The sequence below is a fragment of the Epinephelus lanceolatus genome, chromosome 14 (assembly GCF_041903045.1).
Source record: "Epinephelus lanceolatus isolate andai-2023 chromosome 14, ASM4190304v1, whole genome shotgun sequence".
Classification (NCBI taxonomy): Eukaryota; Metazoa; Chordata; class Actinopteri; order Perciformes; family Serranidae; genus Epinephelus; species Epinephelus lanceolatus.
In genome coordinates this window covers 39365215-39381948 of record NC_135747.1, presented here as the reverse complement: position 1 = coordinate 39381948, position 16734 = coordinate 39365215, and positions in this window count along the sequence as shown.

Sequence of the window (16734 nt, the reverse complement as noted above, 5' to 3'; positions counted from 1 at the left end):
ACATATGATTTTAGCGACAAACATTTTCAACTCAGGAACAGTTTACAGTCTACATCCTCTTTCTCTCCCTCCCTTGATGAGCGCAGTGTAATCAGATGCTTTAAAGCATGCAAACCTAGGAAAAGCTCAGGACTTGATCACATATGTAGTAAGATGCTGAGAGTTTGTGCAGAGCAACTTGGCCCTATTTTTAACTACATTTTTAACTTGTCTATCACACAGCAGAAAGTGCCGGCATTAAGGAAGCAGTCTACTGTGGTTCCTGTTGCCAAATGCAGTCTCCCCAAAGTTTTAAATGATTTCAGGCCTGTTGCTTTAACTTCTTTGGTCATGAAATCGTTTGAAAAATTGATTAAAGCAGAACTGCTGGACAAAACTGAGCACCTCCTGGACCCTCTCCAATTCGCTTATAGAAATGGGAGGGGTGTTCAAGACGCTACCATCACTTTAATGAACTTCTTATATAAACATCTAGAGGGAAACAGGAACCACGCTAGGCTGCTTTTTGTTGATTTCTCATCAGCCTTCAATACTATCCAGCCACATATGTTGGTTGAGAAACTGATTCACAATTTCAGTTTAGATCCAAGTATTGTCGGCTGGCTTCTTGATTTTCTCATCAACAGGACTCAGAGAGTAAAGGTGAATGGGAAATTGTCAGATGCCCGCATATCTTCTACCGGCTCCCCCCAAGGATGTGTTTTATCTCCATTATTATACATCCTATATACAAATGACTGTCGCAGCTTCCACAAAAACAGATATATCATCAAATTTGCTGACGATTCAGTTATTGTCAGCCTCCTTGATGACAGTGAAACTAGCCACGGTCCTGTTGTTGATGATTTTATCTTGTGGTGTGAAAATGCATTCCTACAACTTAACGTCACAAAAACAAAAGATATGTGCATAGATTTTAGACGATCCCCCCCTGCTCCCCAGAACAGCGTTGTCAAGGGTGAGGCTGTGGAGATTGTATCTAACTACAAATATCTAGGCACTGTGATTGACAATAATCTGAAATTTAACTGTAATACCGAAGCGCTGTGCAAGAAAGGCCAGCAGCGTCTTTTCTGTTTAAGGAAACTCACCAGATTTCAAATTGATAAATCTCTGATGTCGCTGTTTTATTCTGCTTTTATTGAATCTGTTCTATCCTTTTCTATTATTTGTTGGTACGGCAATCTGGGGACCAGAGAGAAAAATGCCCTTGACAGGATTGTTAAGGTGGCAAGTAAGATTGTAGGAGTGCAGTTCACCAGTCTGAATCATATTTTTACCAGGCAGGTTCTTAAAAAAGCTGTGTCCATTCAGTCCCATAGTGACCATCCTCTCAGCTCAGAATATAACCTGTTACCTTCTGGCCAACGGCTGCGAGTTCCAACTGCCACAAAAAACAGATATAAAAATTCCTTCATTCCAGTCTCCATCAGAGCCTTAAACGATTCCTGTAGGAGGTAACTGCAAAGGCGTGTCTGTGAATTTAATCAAACAAATTGGATTTGGATCGTGTGTATGATTGTATATATTGTATGTGTATTATTGTATATTTACTCTGTGGGGTGGGAGTGTTGGCTCTGACTGACAAAATGTGGAACTGACTTGATGCAGACTTTATTTACAAAGGACAGATATTGTCTAAATCTCTCATAGTTAATTACCTGTGTGGCAAATGGATTATCCATTCTGGTCTAAAAGAATGGGAAATTGATTGACAGATGTGATTTGATACTGATACTGATCACGCCTGATCTCGTTAGATCGCACATAGCACTTTGAATTGCACTTTATGAACTCTGACCCCAATCCCCCCTCCCCCATGAAAAAAAAAAAAAAAAAAAAAACCTTGTCTGACTGACGTATGCTCCTAGGTTTCTTTCTATTTTGGATTGACAGATGTGATTTGATACTGATACTGATCACGCCTGATCTCGTTAGATCTCGGAGAGACCTAGCCTGATCCATGGGTTCTCTCTAACTGGTATGCAAATCGCACATAGCACTTTGAATTGCACTTTACGAACTCTGTCCCCCACCCCCACCCCCATGCAAAAATACTTGTCTGACTGACGTATGCTCTTAGGTTTTTATTTTTATTTATCTGTGTGTTTTGTTTCTCATGCAAATGTACTTTTTGCAAATGTACTTTCTGCAATTTGTTTATAATGCCTGTGCCTGCGGCAACCCAATTTGCCCATATTGGGACATAATAAAGTTGAAGTGAAGTGAAGTGAATTGCTGCTGAAACATAAACTGTGCAGGAATTGTTGGTTATCGTTTGTACGCACATTTTGGTCCTTCCTTCCTACAATACTTGTATGTACACTGCAAGCTACTGCACTATTGTAGGAACGTTAACATTTGTTGTAATGGAAAAGCCAATACTTAAGCCTTCCTCCAGCACCTATCTGTTTAACGGAAAACATGCCAACTCCGTGTTGTACTTAATTCCCATCCTCTCCTTAAGTGCTCACCAGTGAGTGAAAGTAAAAGCCAACCTGTGATTCGCTCTCGTTTTGGAATGAACTTTGTCTGCTTGGTGTTTATCCTCACTATGTTTGCGGGGGGTTTTTTCTGCACTGTATCCACGATTTTTAATTCAATGGCCAGAAAAAAAAAAAAAAAAAACGGCATTGTACTTTCCCAGAAAGCATGGATACATTACATTTGTACATCATTATGTAGCAGATATGCTGAGACTTTATGTTTCAAGAATGGTGTGGTTAAGTTTAGGCACAAAAAGTACTTGGTTAAAGTTAGGAAAAGATCATGTCTTGGCTTAAAATACTCACGTTTTGGGGGCACAATCCCTGCTGGAAAAAAGCAATGTCTGATAAAAAAAACCCAACAATTTTTCTACTTTACAATGATTCGCTAAATCTCGACCAGTTTTGGCATTTGTTTGTTTCAAACAGTGGTCTGCAGGTTGGCTGGCGTCTCGCCTAGGTGGCACGCCATCCACCATCCCCTCCACCTCCAGATGACGAAGTCAGCTTAAATTCTATGTCACATTAAAAATATTGATATGATATATGTGAAATGTACAAATGTAATGTATCTTGCAGAAATGTACAATGCAAACATTTTATTGTGGAAACTGTGCTGGGTTTTGTAATTGTTTAACAGGATATCTCCAAAGTACTTGACAGAATTAAGTTAAATATGGTTGAATGTTCAGCCAAAATGAGCGAATGATGCACATTCTGCAGCAGAACACAGGCTGAGAGAGAGACAGATCAGCTACAGCTAAACAAGTCTTAGTGAGGAACAGTTAACAGACAGTAATGGCTGGAAAGCTGCAGCTACACCAGCAGAGACAGTGTGACAAGCAGTAGCTCTGAGATTGATTGCTGATAAGCAGGTGAGTAAGTCAGGAGATTTATAGGGGTGGGAGACTGAGAGGAGGCGACAGGTGGGCTGCTGAGGAACCACAGATTCTATAAAAAGTCTGAAAAGAGGAGAAACTTGAGAGAGACTCTGAAGTCTTTGATCAGAGGAATCTGAGTCCTGTTGTCTCCTCGTTCTCACTGTGTGTGTAACAAACAGCTGAAGGCTCCCGTGTGGCTGTCTCATTAACACATCATACAGTCAACAAGAGGGGATTACCTTTACAGCTGAGCCTGTGTGCTGTGTCACCGTCTGACAGTAATTACAGGAAACACAAACAGCCACCAGGTTCAAAACACGAGCAAGAAACACAGAATATGCCAGAGATCAAACACACACCGTATACTGGCTTGTACTTTTAATGCAGTTAAGTACAATTAAAAAATCTTTATTTCCACTAACTGTACAATAATTAGCAGGCATTGAGTTTCAGTCCAGTTGTAATAATCTGAAATTACATTTTCTTCTGTCTGTCATCAGACTTGGAGAATCGGAGATTGTACCCACCCAATCAAATGTAAAGTTGACCAGCTGAAAGGAAAATTTGCCCAAAAATCCAACACCCACAGATGAAAGGCAAAGGCACGGGGACCCATAGTATCAGAGGGCCCCTTGGCCTTCACTGGCAAAATGTCAAATGTCAACACGTACCGACCAGGAGGGAACTTCAAATGACCACAAAGAGACACAAAACAACCACGAGGAGACACAAAATGACCAAAAAGAGAAACGAAAGGATAAAAAAGACACACAACAAAACCCACAAAAAGATGCATCACGACGACAAAGAGATGCGAAACCACTAAGTCTACGTGTCTTGCTGCTGGGGTGCGACAGCCTTTTGCATTTCTGTGCCCAGGAGCCCTTTGTCTAATAATCTGCCTATGACATCACCACCTTTCTGGCAGTTAATCAACAGATCAGGCAGGTTGGGTCATAAAAATTTACATTCTGATTCATAGCGGATGTGTTGGCAGTGGGTCAAATAAAACATTACATGTAATGATGTTCTGTAAAATGTGAACGTAGCAGAGATGAGAGCAGAGCTGCAGAGCTGCTGTCGGACCCCACATTAAGAAAGACGCTGAACATTTACGCATGAAGAGCAGCGTTACTTCATTGATTATTTCGGAAGCTAAAAGTTAAGCTGTTTGTCCCTTTGTCAAGTTTTTATCTACAGGTTTTAGTTTGGCTGCTTAAAAGTCCCCTGATATATGCTGCAGTGACATCACTGAAAGGAGACGCACACACACATCAATAACATGATTAAAAAGCATCATAGCCTGCAGGGCCTGGTAGAGAGGAATGAAATGTAATCTATGCAATGTGGGTCTCTAAATCAGTGAAAATAATTCATTTGGGTGGGTGGCAGGTGGATGATTTATATGTACACTTGGTTTCAGACAACGTCAGAGTTAGTCTGTGCATCACTACTGTTATGTTCCTGATCACGCTCAAGGGATGAGGGAAGTAACAATAAAATGTTACTGGGAAAAAGACAAGCGAAAGTAGGTATATAAACAAACAATAGGGATTATTCCCAAAGAAAACAATAAGATAAAGGTCTATAATAAGTCTTAAAAATTTAAACAAAACACTACTGTCTTTAATGAGGAATTACAGGATTGTAAATTAATAACCCAACAAAAACTTTCCATGCCCTTCCTCCAAACAAGAGTGAAGATCACCAACTCCAGTGCACCACAACTCAAGTATTGTGTACCGCATTGGCTCCGATTGTTTCTGGATTTTTTTAATGACCACATTCTCGATAAGTGATTAGATGCCGGTGTACTCAATCACTTGTCACTGTAAAGAGTGGGGATGGCAGAAATGAGGTGAAACAGAAGAGGGGCACATCAATCTTTTCTACTGACCATACATGCAGGGGGTGTTTTCTGTGCTTCGCCCACAGGGGGCAGTGATGAGCACACTACAGCTTGAAGCACCAGATTGAGGTGAATAAGACTTGAAAACAAACTTGGTAGAGCCACATAAAGGTAAAGAAGATTTCAAGGATGGTTGGTTTAGCAAATACAGCTGTGGTTAACTTTCCCATCTCTGATAACGACAAACATCCTACAGGCTGTCTCCTACACAGTCCTAGAGATGTCCTGCACCTGATCAACCGTACAGTGAACTAAACATACAGCTCCCTCTCACACTGAATGTATTTTCTCTCCATCACTGTACATCTTGTTGGTGTTTCTCTCTCAGCCATATTGGCTTGACTCTCTGCAGGCCGACACGTTTCCAACAAACCAGTGATTTGCAACATGAACTCACGACCTTTAATATCTGAGTCAGACAGAGGAGACCGTAGACGGCGTTGCTGCCTGAGCCTCTGAGTCATAATTTACACTTTGTGAGCTGCAGTGAATATTCATTCACAAATAAAACAACAACAACACATTTTAAAATGGAGCTGGACTCAACCAGCACAGAGTCTCGTGACATGCAAACGCCTGAGGAATAAATTAATGACGGAGTTCAATCCTGCAGGTGGTACTGAGGGAAAAGATTAAAGAAGATTAAATAAAAACATATTTTCTTAATCAGAAATGCTTTAATAAGAAGCTTTGAACACGAATGACATTAGCATTTAGCTCAAAGCACCACTGTGTCTAAGTGCAGTCTCACACAGCATGGCTGCAGACTCTTAAGTTGTTGACTGTGTCAAAACAAGAAATCATTTCTCAGCCAAAAGATTGACATTATTAACTGTGATGTTATGTTATATTATACAGTATATTGTTAGAATTAATTATGAAATAATCAAAGTCAAAAGAATTGCACAGGAGTTCATTCTTCACCCTATGGTACTCACCAACCCCATCACACCTGTATGTGTGTGTGTATGGTTACTTGTACTTAATACAAAGTGAGGACCAAGACCTGTTTCTCACCAACAGAGTGAGGACATTTGTGGAAAGTGAGGACATTTTGGCCGATCCTCACTTCTTCAAAGACCTGTTTGAGCAAGACATTCTCACTCCAACTTTTTCACATGTTGGCGCTTGATGATGGATTTTCCACGTCAAGATATGACGTACAATGTAACCTGGGTGCATTGTCTGTTTTCAAAATACACTTCTGTTTTCAAAATAGTCTCTTTCAAAATAAAAGCACTACGTCAGACTGCAAATTGATTGAAATTCTTACAACAAATGCACATGGTTAGGTTTACAAAAAGAACAAGGTTTGGCTTTAAAATCCATACACGAAGCAAACACCTGCCTCCCAGGTGAAAGTCGGTGGTTTTTGGTCCCATCCACCACCCCTTCCACCGGCCTTACTCGGACCCGCCCCCCGCCTTAATTTATGTTGTTTGCCCACATTTCCACTTGATTGCACTGGGCACCATGAAACAATAATGGCAAATGGCCAGGTATAATGCCGACGTGAAAGGACAGCTTCTTGGTGGTGTCTGATGCTGGAAGTCACTGCCCAAGCACCAGTATTCGACAATCTCAGAGAGAGACCAGGTTGGTTTGAGAGTTAAGACTTGGTTTTAAGACTAAGGTGAGAACTAGAGTTAATTGTGATTCTCTGAGTCATGAAATTGTACTGGCACAGGTCTTAATCTAGATGCTAGTTACTCTTTTTGTATGGAGAACAACTTTTTGTTTCTGAGTTGTAATACAGGCTCATAATCTACTAAAAGTGCTCTGAAGCTTATGTCTTTCTGGCAAATATCACATCACTCTAGAGAACTTCAGATTACACCTAATATTTGTCTGTTTTGTGTTGAACTACAATATCTCTTTGACTCTGTTTCTAACAACAAAAAACAGCCATCAACACCTCTCAAATAATCAAGAAAACTATATGTGACAAAAACAAATGAGGTATTATGTCTAGGTTTACATCTCCCTCATACAATCTAATGTTGTCTATCATTTTCTGTTTTCTTTTTTTAAATTAATTCTTTCAGTGTTATCAATTATTTTTAAAATTCTTTTCACATCAGTGTTTACGTTCACAAACTCCTCCAGTGACACAGAGTAATGTTGGTGGATTTCCTCTCGGCAGTGAAGCAGTTTTTGTTTTGATTTCAACTCTTTGTGAACTTTTAAGACATGAATTTTGGCTCTTGGCTCCTTAGCTTATTTATCCTCTGTGGAGGCCGAGAATTATTCCTTTGAGAAGTCTCTGAATATGTTTGTCCCTTTTCTTACCAATTAACACAAATCTGGTGTTTTTCTTTTTCATTTGTTTTTCTGTATTTTTCTTCCCCCCATCCTTGATTTGTTTTCTCTATTATCTAACCATCTTTATCTTCTTTTTCTGTTTCACTTCTGTTTTTAATTCATTTGTCCTTGTTGCTTTTCTTTCTTCCCATCTTTCCCCTTTAGTCTTTCACTCTTCTTTCTTCCCTCATTTTTATTTACGTTTTCTTTGATTAATTATATGCTTTTCTTCAAATTTTGAGTAATTTTTTGTTATATGCACGACAGTTAGGCAAAAGCAGTTGTTAGATCTCAGGCTCTCTTCAAGAACTATTATTTAATATGTATTTTCCCCCCCAAAAAAAACAATGCAAAACACAAAATAGTGTAAAATATAGGGATAAAATATGACATATATATATATATATATATATATATATATATATATATATATATATACATATATATATATATATATAATGTAAACTTTTAAATATATGACAGGAAGTATATAAAGTTAACATGACATCCTTTGGTTGTTTCTTTCTTCTTCTTTATTCACCACGCTGTGGTTTAGTGAGAAGCATTGTTAGAATCTGCCAGCATGTGGGAGCAGGGCATTATTCATCTGGACAGGCGTGCAGTAATGCTATGAATTGTGGGTAAACAGGGAGTAAAGATGGCTGGATTAATGTAATCTGGTAGTAAATCACAGCGGGGGCTCTTCAGGCAGCAGCAGGAGGAGGAGGAGGAGGAGGTTCAGTGCTGTTACACGATCGGAGGAAGTTGGAGAAAATGGTACCAGATGAAAAGTCAGAGGATCAACAGGGAGAGCGAAGTTCATCCTGAGGGGAATGTAAATGTGTGCGCAAAATTTAATGATGATTCATTCAATATTTGTTGAGATATTTCATTCTGGACTGAAGTGGTGGATCATCTGTCATCAGCCATGTGTGGCTAAACACAGATTTATTTGAATTAACCCTCTAAAATGCTCCAGATCTTCACACAAAGTTCTCACTAGGTTCAATCAGCTGACATGACAGCTGTGTCAGTGAGCAAGTGATATTAATTTAGGGTTTTATTCTGTTGATGACCTTTAAATTAAAGAGGAGCTCTTTATTTTAAGACATGACGATGTGATTTTGATGATCGTATGAAGAGTTTTGAGAACATGTATTTTCTGTCATGGGTCACCTATTCTCTAAAAACAACAAAAAACAAACTGGAATTTGCTTCTCTTGCCGAAACCCATTAGTAAAGTGCAGTCTGTGGTGAGCTACCATGCAGTCTCGATGGAAAGTTGCGGCGGCCGCTCCAAGCTGCAGCTGTTTGATTTCGCAGTGAAGTGTGGCCAAAGAATTTCTTCCAACCTAAAATACACATACTGGCATCCTGCCCAAAGAAAAATGTAATTATTATGGTTTCCCCCCAAGAGTCTGAGTCTGACTGAGGCTCAAACAAGAATGGCAGAATCTCTCGGATGTTTCCTGTAAAACTAATGTTTGCCATCTTGATGCACAGTGCTCTTTCACTGCTCAACCTAGCACGAGTAGCGCCATGCCAGGGATGGAGAGACTGGGCAGCAAAATATATATGCAACATGTTTTGAAGTATCAATTTATGAATTAATATGAGTTAATTCATGACAAAAAAATAAACTCATGTTTTTTTAATTAATATTCTTCGTTTGTTGGAATGGAAAAATGATTTTTTTTTTTTTTGTTGTTGTTTTTTTGGTAATGATTTATGAGTGCACGTTAAACTTACAATGAATCGAAACCTGTAAACTTATGTAGAAGATATGGGAATAGAGAAACAGCTTTGTGTTGTTTGAGGAAACTGTCCTATTTCCACATTCACAAAACCATGATGACTTTATCCTCTCGTGCTTTATTGAATCAGTTGCATCTCTCTCTTTGGTGTCATGGTTTGGAAACCTCTAACAATTTGATTAAGAGAGAGTTTCTGTTCTTTAAACGGTCGAATAGACAGGCTGATTGGTGAGTCACAGCTTGATCCAGTGTCCCTTCACACCAGACCAATAATTTGATTTTAAATGACGATTCCCACATTCCCATATTGAATTTCAGCTTCTTTCTTCAGCACGGAGGTTCATAGTCCCAAGGCGAAGGACAAAGGGGTATGAGAACAGCTTTGTTAACGCAACCATCACTCAGATGAACAAGATGCTATAGAAGCAAAGCTTATTAGTTGTTTTGTTTTGTTTTATTTTGGTGGTTTAGTGATTTTTGGAGCCTTGAGTACGTAAAATGTTAAGTGTCAAGATGAATGCCTTGTCTACTGCAAAACAAATCTACCTGCAGGTACAAGTTAAGTAACCTGTTCTGAAACCTGAATACTGACGTTCAATGCAGGACGCCTGCTCATACTGCAGTGTATTAACAGTGTGGTGTTAGTACTTTTACTTAAGAGAAGGATGCATAATGACTAAAGTTAAAAATTAAGATCAAATCAATCAAGAAGTGTTGATTCATGTAGGAGACGTGGGAATAAAGCAACAGCTTTGTTGTTGTCTTGCAGGGTGGGGCTGAAGTTAAAATAAACTGGAGGAAAGTGACCAACATGTCCTCACACACACACACACACACACACACACACACACACACACACACACACAGAAACTTTCTCTGGTTTGTGGGTGTGTGAGTGTGGGTGTGAGAGATTCAGTTTAGTGCAGCGAGCTCTTTCTTTTTTCTTTTTTTTCTCTCGTGTGCTGATGAGTTGTTTTATTAAAGCATGTCAGTCTGTCTTCTTCCTCCTCCTCCTCTTCCTCCCACCTTCCCTCTCCTTGGATAATAAATGTGGAGCTGTGTGAAGAGGAGTTCTCTCTGGGGATACGATGTTCTGATATAAAAATGTGATATAAAAATGTGATAATCAACACTTAAAAAATGTCCCGGAGCTTCTTCCAGAAATCTCATTTCACTGAGGACCATTTCCCAGTTTCTGGTTTTAACATTTCAGCACACACTCGTCTTAAATATTTAAGAAAACTGAGTTCTCATATGAGCGACTCAACCAGGACTTCAGCTGTGAAGGTTTCATTGTCCTGACATTTTTCTGATTTCTCTTTCAGGTTTTAAAATACCTTCAGCTTTGTGTCGATCCCCCTCAGTCTCTCTGACTCTGAGTGGAGCTGCAAAACAATGGTGCAAAACTTGTATTACTTCTCTATTAATAATTATTTTCATGCCAATTTCCTACACTACCTATGTTATGTAACCTAGAAATAATAACATAAGATAATTGGCACCTCTTTTAAGCTGGCAGGAGTGAAGATTAGTCATCCTTAACATTTGTTGTGTTCTGGTTTCAGAATATTGAAGACAGTTGGAGAAATAATTAGATGTGAAACATGATGGAGTTTTTCCCCCTGATAACAATTGTGTTTTTTTGTAAATTACCCCAATGTTCAGTAGTTCATGTGTTAAATTCAGCTTTGTAATGTATTTATGTTGCTTTTCTTTTTTTTTTTTATTTGTCATGAACATGGAAGAGACACTAGACATACAGGTAACAGAGAGTGACATAAAGGTAAACAACACGAAAGTTAGATAGTTTAACGGGAATTCAGCTCCAATTGAGAGGACAACAAGGTATTACCGTATTTATTTGTGTCTAATAACTTTGAGTTTCTGGTGTATATAACTTTCAGGTTTATATCATTGTTTTGTCTTCTGTTTAAAGCCCCTACAAGGAACTTTCATTTTGAGTTGATTTTGGTGACCCTGTGGACAAAAGCAGTAGTGTTTTGCCAGAATGAAGCCTACATTTCCCATGAGCTCTAGCGCGTATTATTGTAAAGACGTTTACCTGGCTCGCGCATGTGTTTGTTTTGGGGATGAATGAAACAACAAGACGGGAAAACTTTGCCCCCGCTCCTATCGGGGATCCCAGCTCACCTCTGCCGCGCCCCAGCTCCACCTCTCCGGCGTAAGCACCACCGCCGGCGGGGTAAACGCAGCGGTCGGCTGGTAAGGCTGAAGGCCTGTTTGGCGAGCACTTCCACAGCTTCTTGGACTGAGTATGGAGCGGTGCCTCGCCTCTTTATTTCTTGGCACTTGCTGGACCCTGTAGACGCCTGGCTGGTACCTGTCGTCGGCCCGGATGAGGTGTTCCAGCCCCGCGGCCCCTGCTCTCCTCGTCCCTACTGGCGCGGGGTGAATCTGCAAAACCTGCGGCCTCTGTGTGTGGCTCCCCGGACAGCTAACGCCGTGGACGCGCTGGCTCCTGCCAGGATTGGGCTGGTAAATGCTAGATCGCTAGCGAACAAAACGTTTATCCTGAAGGATTTCCTGACTTCCCGAGGATTGGATTTTCTCTGTGTGACTGAGACGTGGCTGACTGTTGGTGAGTCCAGTGCTTTCACAGAACTTTTACCCGATGATTGCTGCTATTTTAACTCCCCGCGGACGTCGGATCGAGGAGGAGGAATAGCGAATATTTATAAGAGTCACTAAATGTAAGCAGCTAGGTAAGATGACGTGTGCCGTCTGAGTGCCGTAAATCGTTTCGTCCTGGAAGCGACCTGGGGCGGACCCGGAGACAGTTTCCTAAAGCTATGGATATACACTATATAGAAATAGCTTATCTTCACACCGATGGTCTCATTTGCTGTTGTAGGTCACGCACAGACATCAGCAGAAACCAGAGACTTTTGCATATCCAGTTAAAAGTGCCTTGTAACGGCTTTAACTTCTGTTTAGCTCTTATGTTGGTCGATGAAGTAAATGAGGAACAAAAATTAACTGCATAGAGTCCAGGCTTGTATTATTTTGACGGGTACGCTACATTTTTTCAACATGTATTGATTTTTAGGTATTTTATTATCTAAAATGGCTTGAAAAATAGTGCATATAGCTAACGTAAATGGGGAAAAAACCTCCCCAGACCTCCCAAGGTTTCCGTCTGGCTCCACCCCTGCTGCTCACAAGCACAAAGTAACACAGTGAAAGAAGATGATCTTCTGTGATATACAAGACCATGGGGAAATGATTAAAATAAAAGCGGGGCAAGTACATGGGGCACCTGCTCTACCACGTGAGCTAGTGGGTGGTCCCCCACTTGAGGTTTTTAATGCAGTTTGTGACACACTGCCTCTTGCCTGTTTACTGTCGGCTCTGTATGTTGTACACAAAACTAGCCGATATTTTGAAGGCTGGTATAGAGATGCATGCCCAAAAGAAAAGCCCAAATGTCTGGTGGAAGGAGAAACACAACTATGTGCAAATATCGCAACACTGACCTTTTCAAAAAGGTGGTTGAAGAAATGAAAGCGGGAGGCTGTGTTCACACGGTCCAATAATTCCAGCACCTATTGAAGTTTAAAAATCCTATTTTGATACAAAAAAACAAAATAGCACAAGTGGCTTCAGCTGTTCCTCTTTTACTAATTGCAATGTGATAAATGACATGTTAGGGCACGTTAATCAGAGCATACACGGCTGCATGTAAACAGAAAGATAAGAGGAATATTTATTTTCCTGAGCCATGTGAACAGCTCTGTAGGAATATTTTCTTTTTCAGAATAAGTGCAAAAACAGGGCTATTTTGTGTATGCAACAGTACTCGTTAGTGTTGCTGCTGCTGAAGGGACACCAGCTACATATTTCTCAGGATAGCACAAAAGAACAGTGACTGTTTTGACATCAGCTTGAATCTGCAACTCTGGAGGTGGTTTGAACAATGCTTCTTGGATGTGTTTACACTTTCTGTCCAAACCTTTCCTTGGCCTCTACATTTCTGTGACTTCTGCAGTCACTGCCACTCTGTACCTGTCCAGCAAACTCACCTGACTCCCCACATTTACCTCCTCACCTGTGTCTCATTTCCCTAATCACCCTGTCGGGACTTATACCAGCCACCTCTCCACTCAATGCAGTCAGATTGTTACTCACAGCTGTTGCATCAAGGCACATTTACCTGTTCCTGTTTTCTTTGTTACCTGTTCTTTAACTTTAACCTGCTGCCCAGTTTGTTTCTGACCATGGCTTTCATTGCCTAAATTTCCTTTCATCTTATCTGCTTGCCTTGTGTTTGTTTATGTGCATTTCAGTCTAACGCCCACTGTTGCCTGAATCTCCCAGTTGTGATACTTTGAGCACATGAACTGACTCAGGAGTCTAACTTTACTCTAAGCACATGTTGCTGATTTTTGCACGCACACAAACAATTTTTAGTTTCTAAACTCTCCAAACATATTTCAGTGCTGGTCTGGTGTCGTTAATGCAAATACAGATGAGCTGAATTCTACATCCAGAATAACTTTGCAGTGGCCAGTGAATTCATTATTTGCAGTTATGGTTCAATCCTCCATAAGTGATGAAGAAACTCCGGCCGATACATCGATGTCAAGATGATGTACGGCCGCTCAGCAGAAATGGTTTAAATCGAGTCAGGCTGTGGCCATCATGCTGAGTGTAAACACTGTGTGAAAAATGGGAAAAAGCAGCAGCAGAAGATGATCAATAACGCTGCAGAGCCTGAACGCTGAGGCAAATCTAAAATATAATCCCTGTTAGATCCTCTGGGGGGACGACCGGGAAGAAAGGATCAGGAGGCAGTAAATGAGTCAGATGTTTGGGATCAATTCTGTGGTATCTTCTGCTGCCAACATGCCCTCTGGTTCAGTTGATATCTGCTCTTGTTATATTTGTTTACTCAGAAACATCCTCGGGGGATTCGCTGAAGGTGCGCTGAAATCCTCAGAGTCAATATTTAACCTTAAAAAGCTTTTGATAAACTCCTGATTTCAGATACAATAACACTTTTATCTCTCAGCTGTGTTCACTGAAGTTAAAGTCATTAGAGTTTGTCGCCTGAAGAAGGACTGAAGTGGAAACAAAAGCTTCGTAAGATGGTAAATCTCATCTTCTGTGGTTGTTTATAAAGAGTTGAGACACGATGCGACAGGAAGCTGATGGAAACAAACAAAACAGACTAAAAGCTGGAAGAAGAAAATAATGAAGAACCAATTACTGTAATCTTGAACATTTAGTTAGTGACTTCAGGAGGTAATGGAGGCCTGTCACTGTCACAGAGGAGTAATCACTGGATACAAAGAGCTGCCATGTTTAAATGCTGACAGCAAAACAACTGACTTTAAGCTCATCACCTCTTTCTCTTTCAAGGAAATCACTTATGTGTTGTAGGTTTCTTCTCACAGTATTTAATCAGGGTTTTAATATCTGACACTTTTGCATTCATTCTAATCATCTAGCCACAGAATTAAGTTGCACTTGTTGCTAATAACCAGACTAAGAGTCCACAGTCTTCCCAGCGGCTCTGTGGGGAGCTTTGAGCTAAATGCTTACTCCCACATGGGGGTCATCCCCATGTTTCCCCGCGACAGTTAATCTGATATCCTACAAAAATACACACACAACAATTCGTATGATATGCTACAAATTAGCAGCCCACAAATATGCTTTTGCAGAGGTTGAGTTTAGGTGAGTAAAGTTACTGTGGTTCAGTGTAGGAGAAGAAACATGGAGGGCATGTACTTTAAAATGACCCAAAAGCCCCGTTTCCACCAAACACTTTCAGTATGGTACCTTTAGAGCCCAAAGTAACCCTTCAGATATAGTGCCAAGACCCTAGGTCAGTTTAGTGTTTCCACCGCAAACAGTAGTCTTAAATGTGGGTGGGGTTGTTGTCACTCACTGCTCCATCCAGCACTCACTGTATTTCCTCATAGATGGAACGTCTGCACCTTGTTTATCGGAATGTATCGGACTGCTCAGTGGAAACGGGGCTAAAGTTCACTCGAAGTTTACATGGTTCTGAACAGCCAACCTGGTCTCACTCCGATCGTCTAATACTGGGTCTTGGTCAGTGACCTCCGGCGTCAGACACTGACGAAAAAAGCCGTCCTTTCATTTCGGCATGATACGTGGCCGGTTGCTATTATTGTTTAATGGTGTGTAACCAGGCCAGAAGAGGGCCCAGGTTACTATAAGGGTTTACTGATTAAACATTGACAACGCCAATTTGGGACTTTCACCCAAATAGTAAAAATTGGAATTTTCTCGGTTACTGTAAAAACTCTTGAAAAGGGGTTCCACCAACACAAGTTGATCCACAATTAAAAGTCAGAGACGGGAATTAAAATAATTTAATTTAATGCTTAAACCAATAAAAAAAATATAACTAAAAACTCTTCTAAAACACAGTTGTAAAAGTAATATAAAACGACCATAAACAAGTGAACTATACAAAGTAAAAAAGAATAAAATGGGAGGACGGAGTAAACTACTAAAACCGGCAGCAGATTCTACAGCATCCAGTGGCAACACTCAGCATGCAATTTAAAACACAACAATAAATATATGAAAATAAAACATAAAACACACAAAATAAAACCATGCACGAGAGCACTAAAATTATCACAATCAAGAATCTGCCTTTAGCTTTTGTTTACAGTTTACACACCCGTTAACATCCTCCTAACTTAATAAATAAACAGAACTACAAGCAAAACACTTCTATAAAAGTTCGCAAACGGTCGTTAAATAAAACCAACACAAGTGTAAAACAAATTAAAAATACCTAATAAAACCGAGTGAGTACATACAAATTTTAGACTAGACAAAGCAGCAGTGGCAATCTCTGGTCTTGGCTGTACACCGTGTGGCGGTGGCTAATACTCAGCCAGCGGACCCAGACGCCAGATCTTTCAAAGAGCGATTTATGACCACACACCGGAGCGACAGACAACAGCGCTTCTGTCGGGGATATATACAACATTAAAATCACGTGTTTCAACACCAAGGGACTGGTAAAACTATTAACGCCACATACCTGAGACCAGGGGAGAAAGTCACGGTAGCTGTAGACGGGAGACCATGCAGCAGCAGCAAAACGGAAGTAGATGGCTTCCCACCGGTATTTATTTCCAGGGGAACTAATTGACACTGACTGCAGGTAGTAAGGGGGCAGGGCAAAAGGGAAACTTAACCTGCCGGTTACAGGTGCCTGGCGGTGTCAGGGGGAAATGGGATGGGACAACAACATAAGTTAAGGGGGTGAAAGTCCAAGTAGGGCAGGTAGGAGGATTGGTGGATCGGTCCAACAACCACCAACTTTGACCTAGGAGGCCAATGTTTGTGACTGTGAAGCCAAACCCTGTTCTTTTTTCCTCAACCCAACCGTGCGG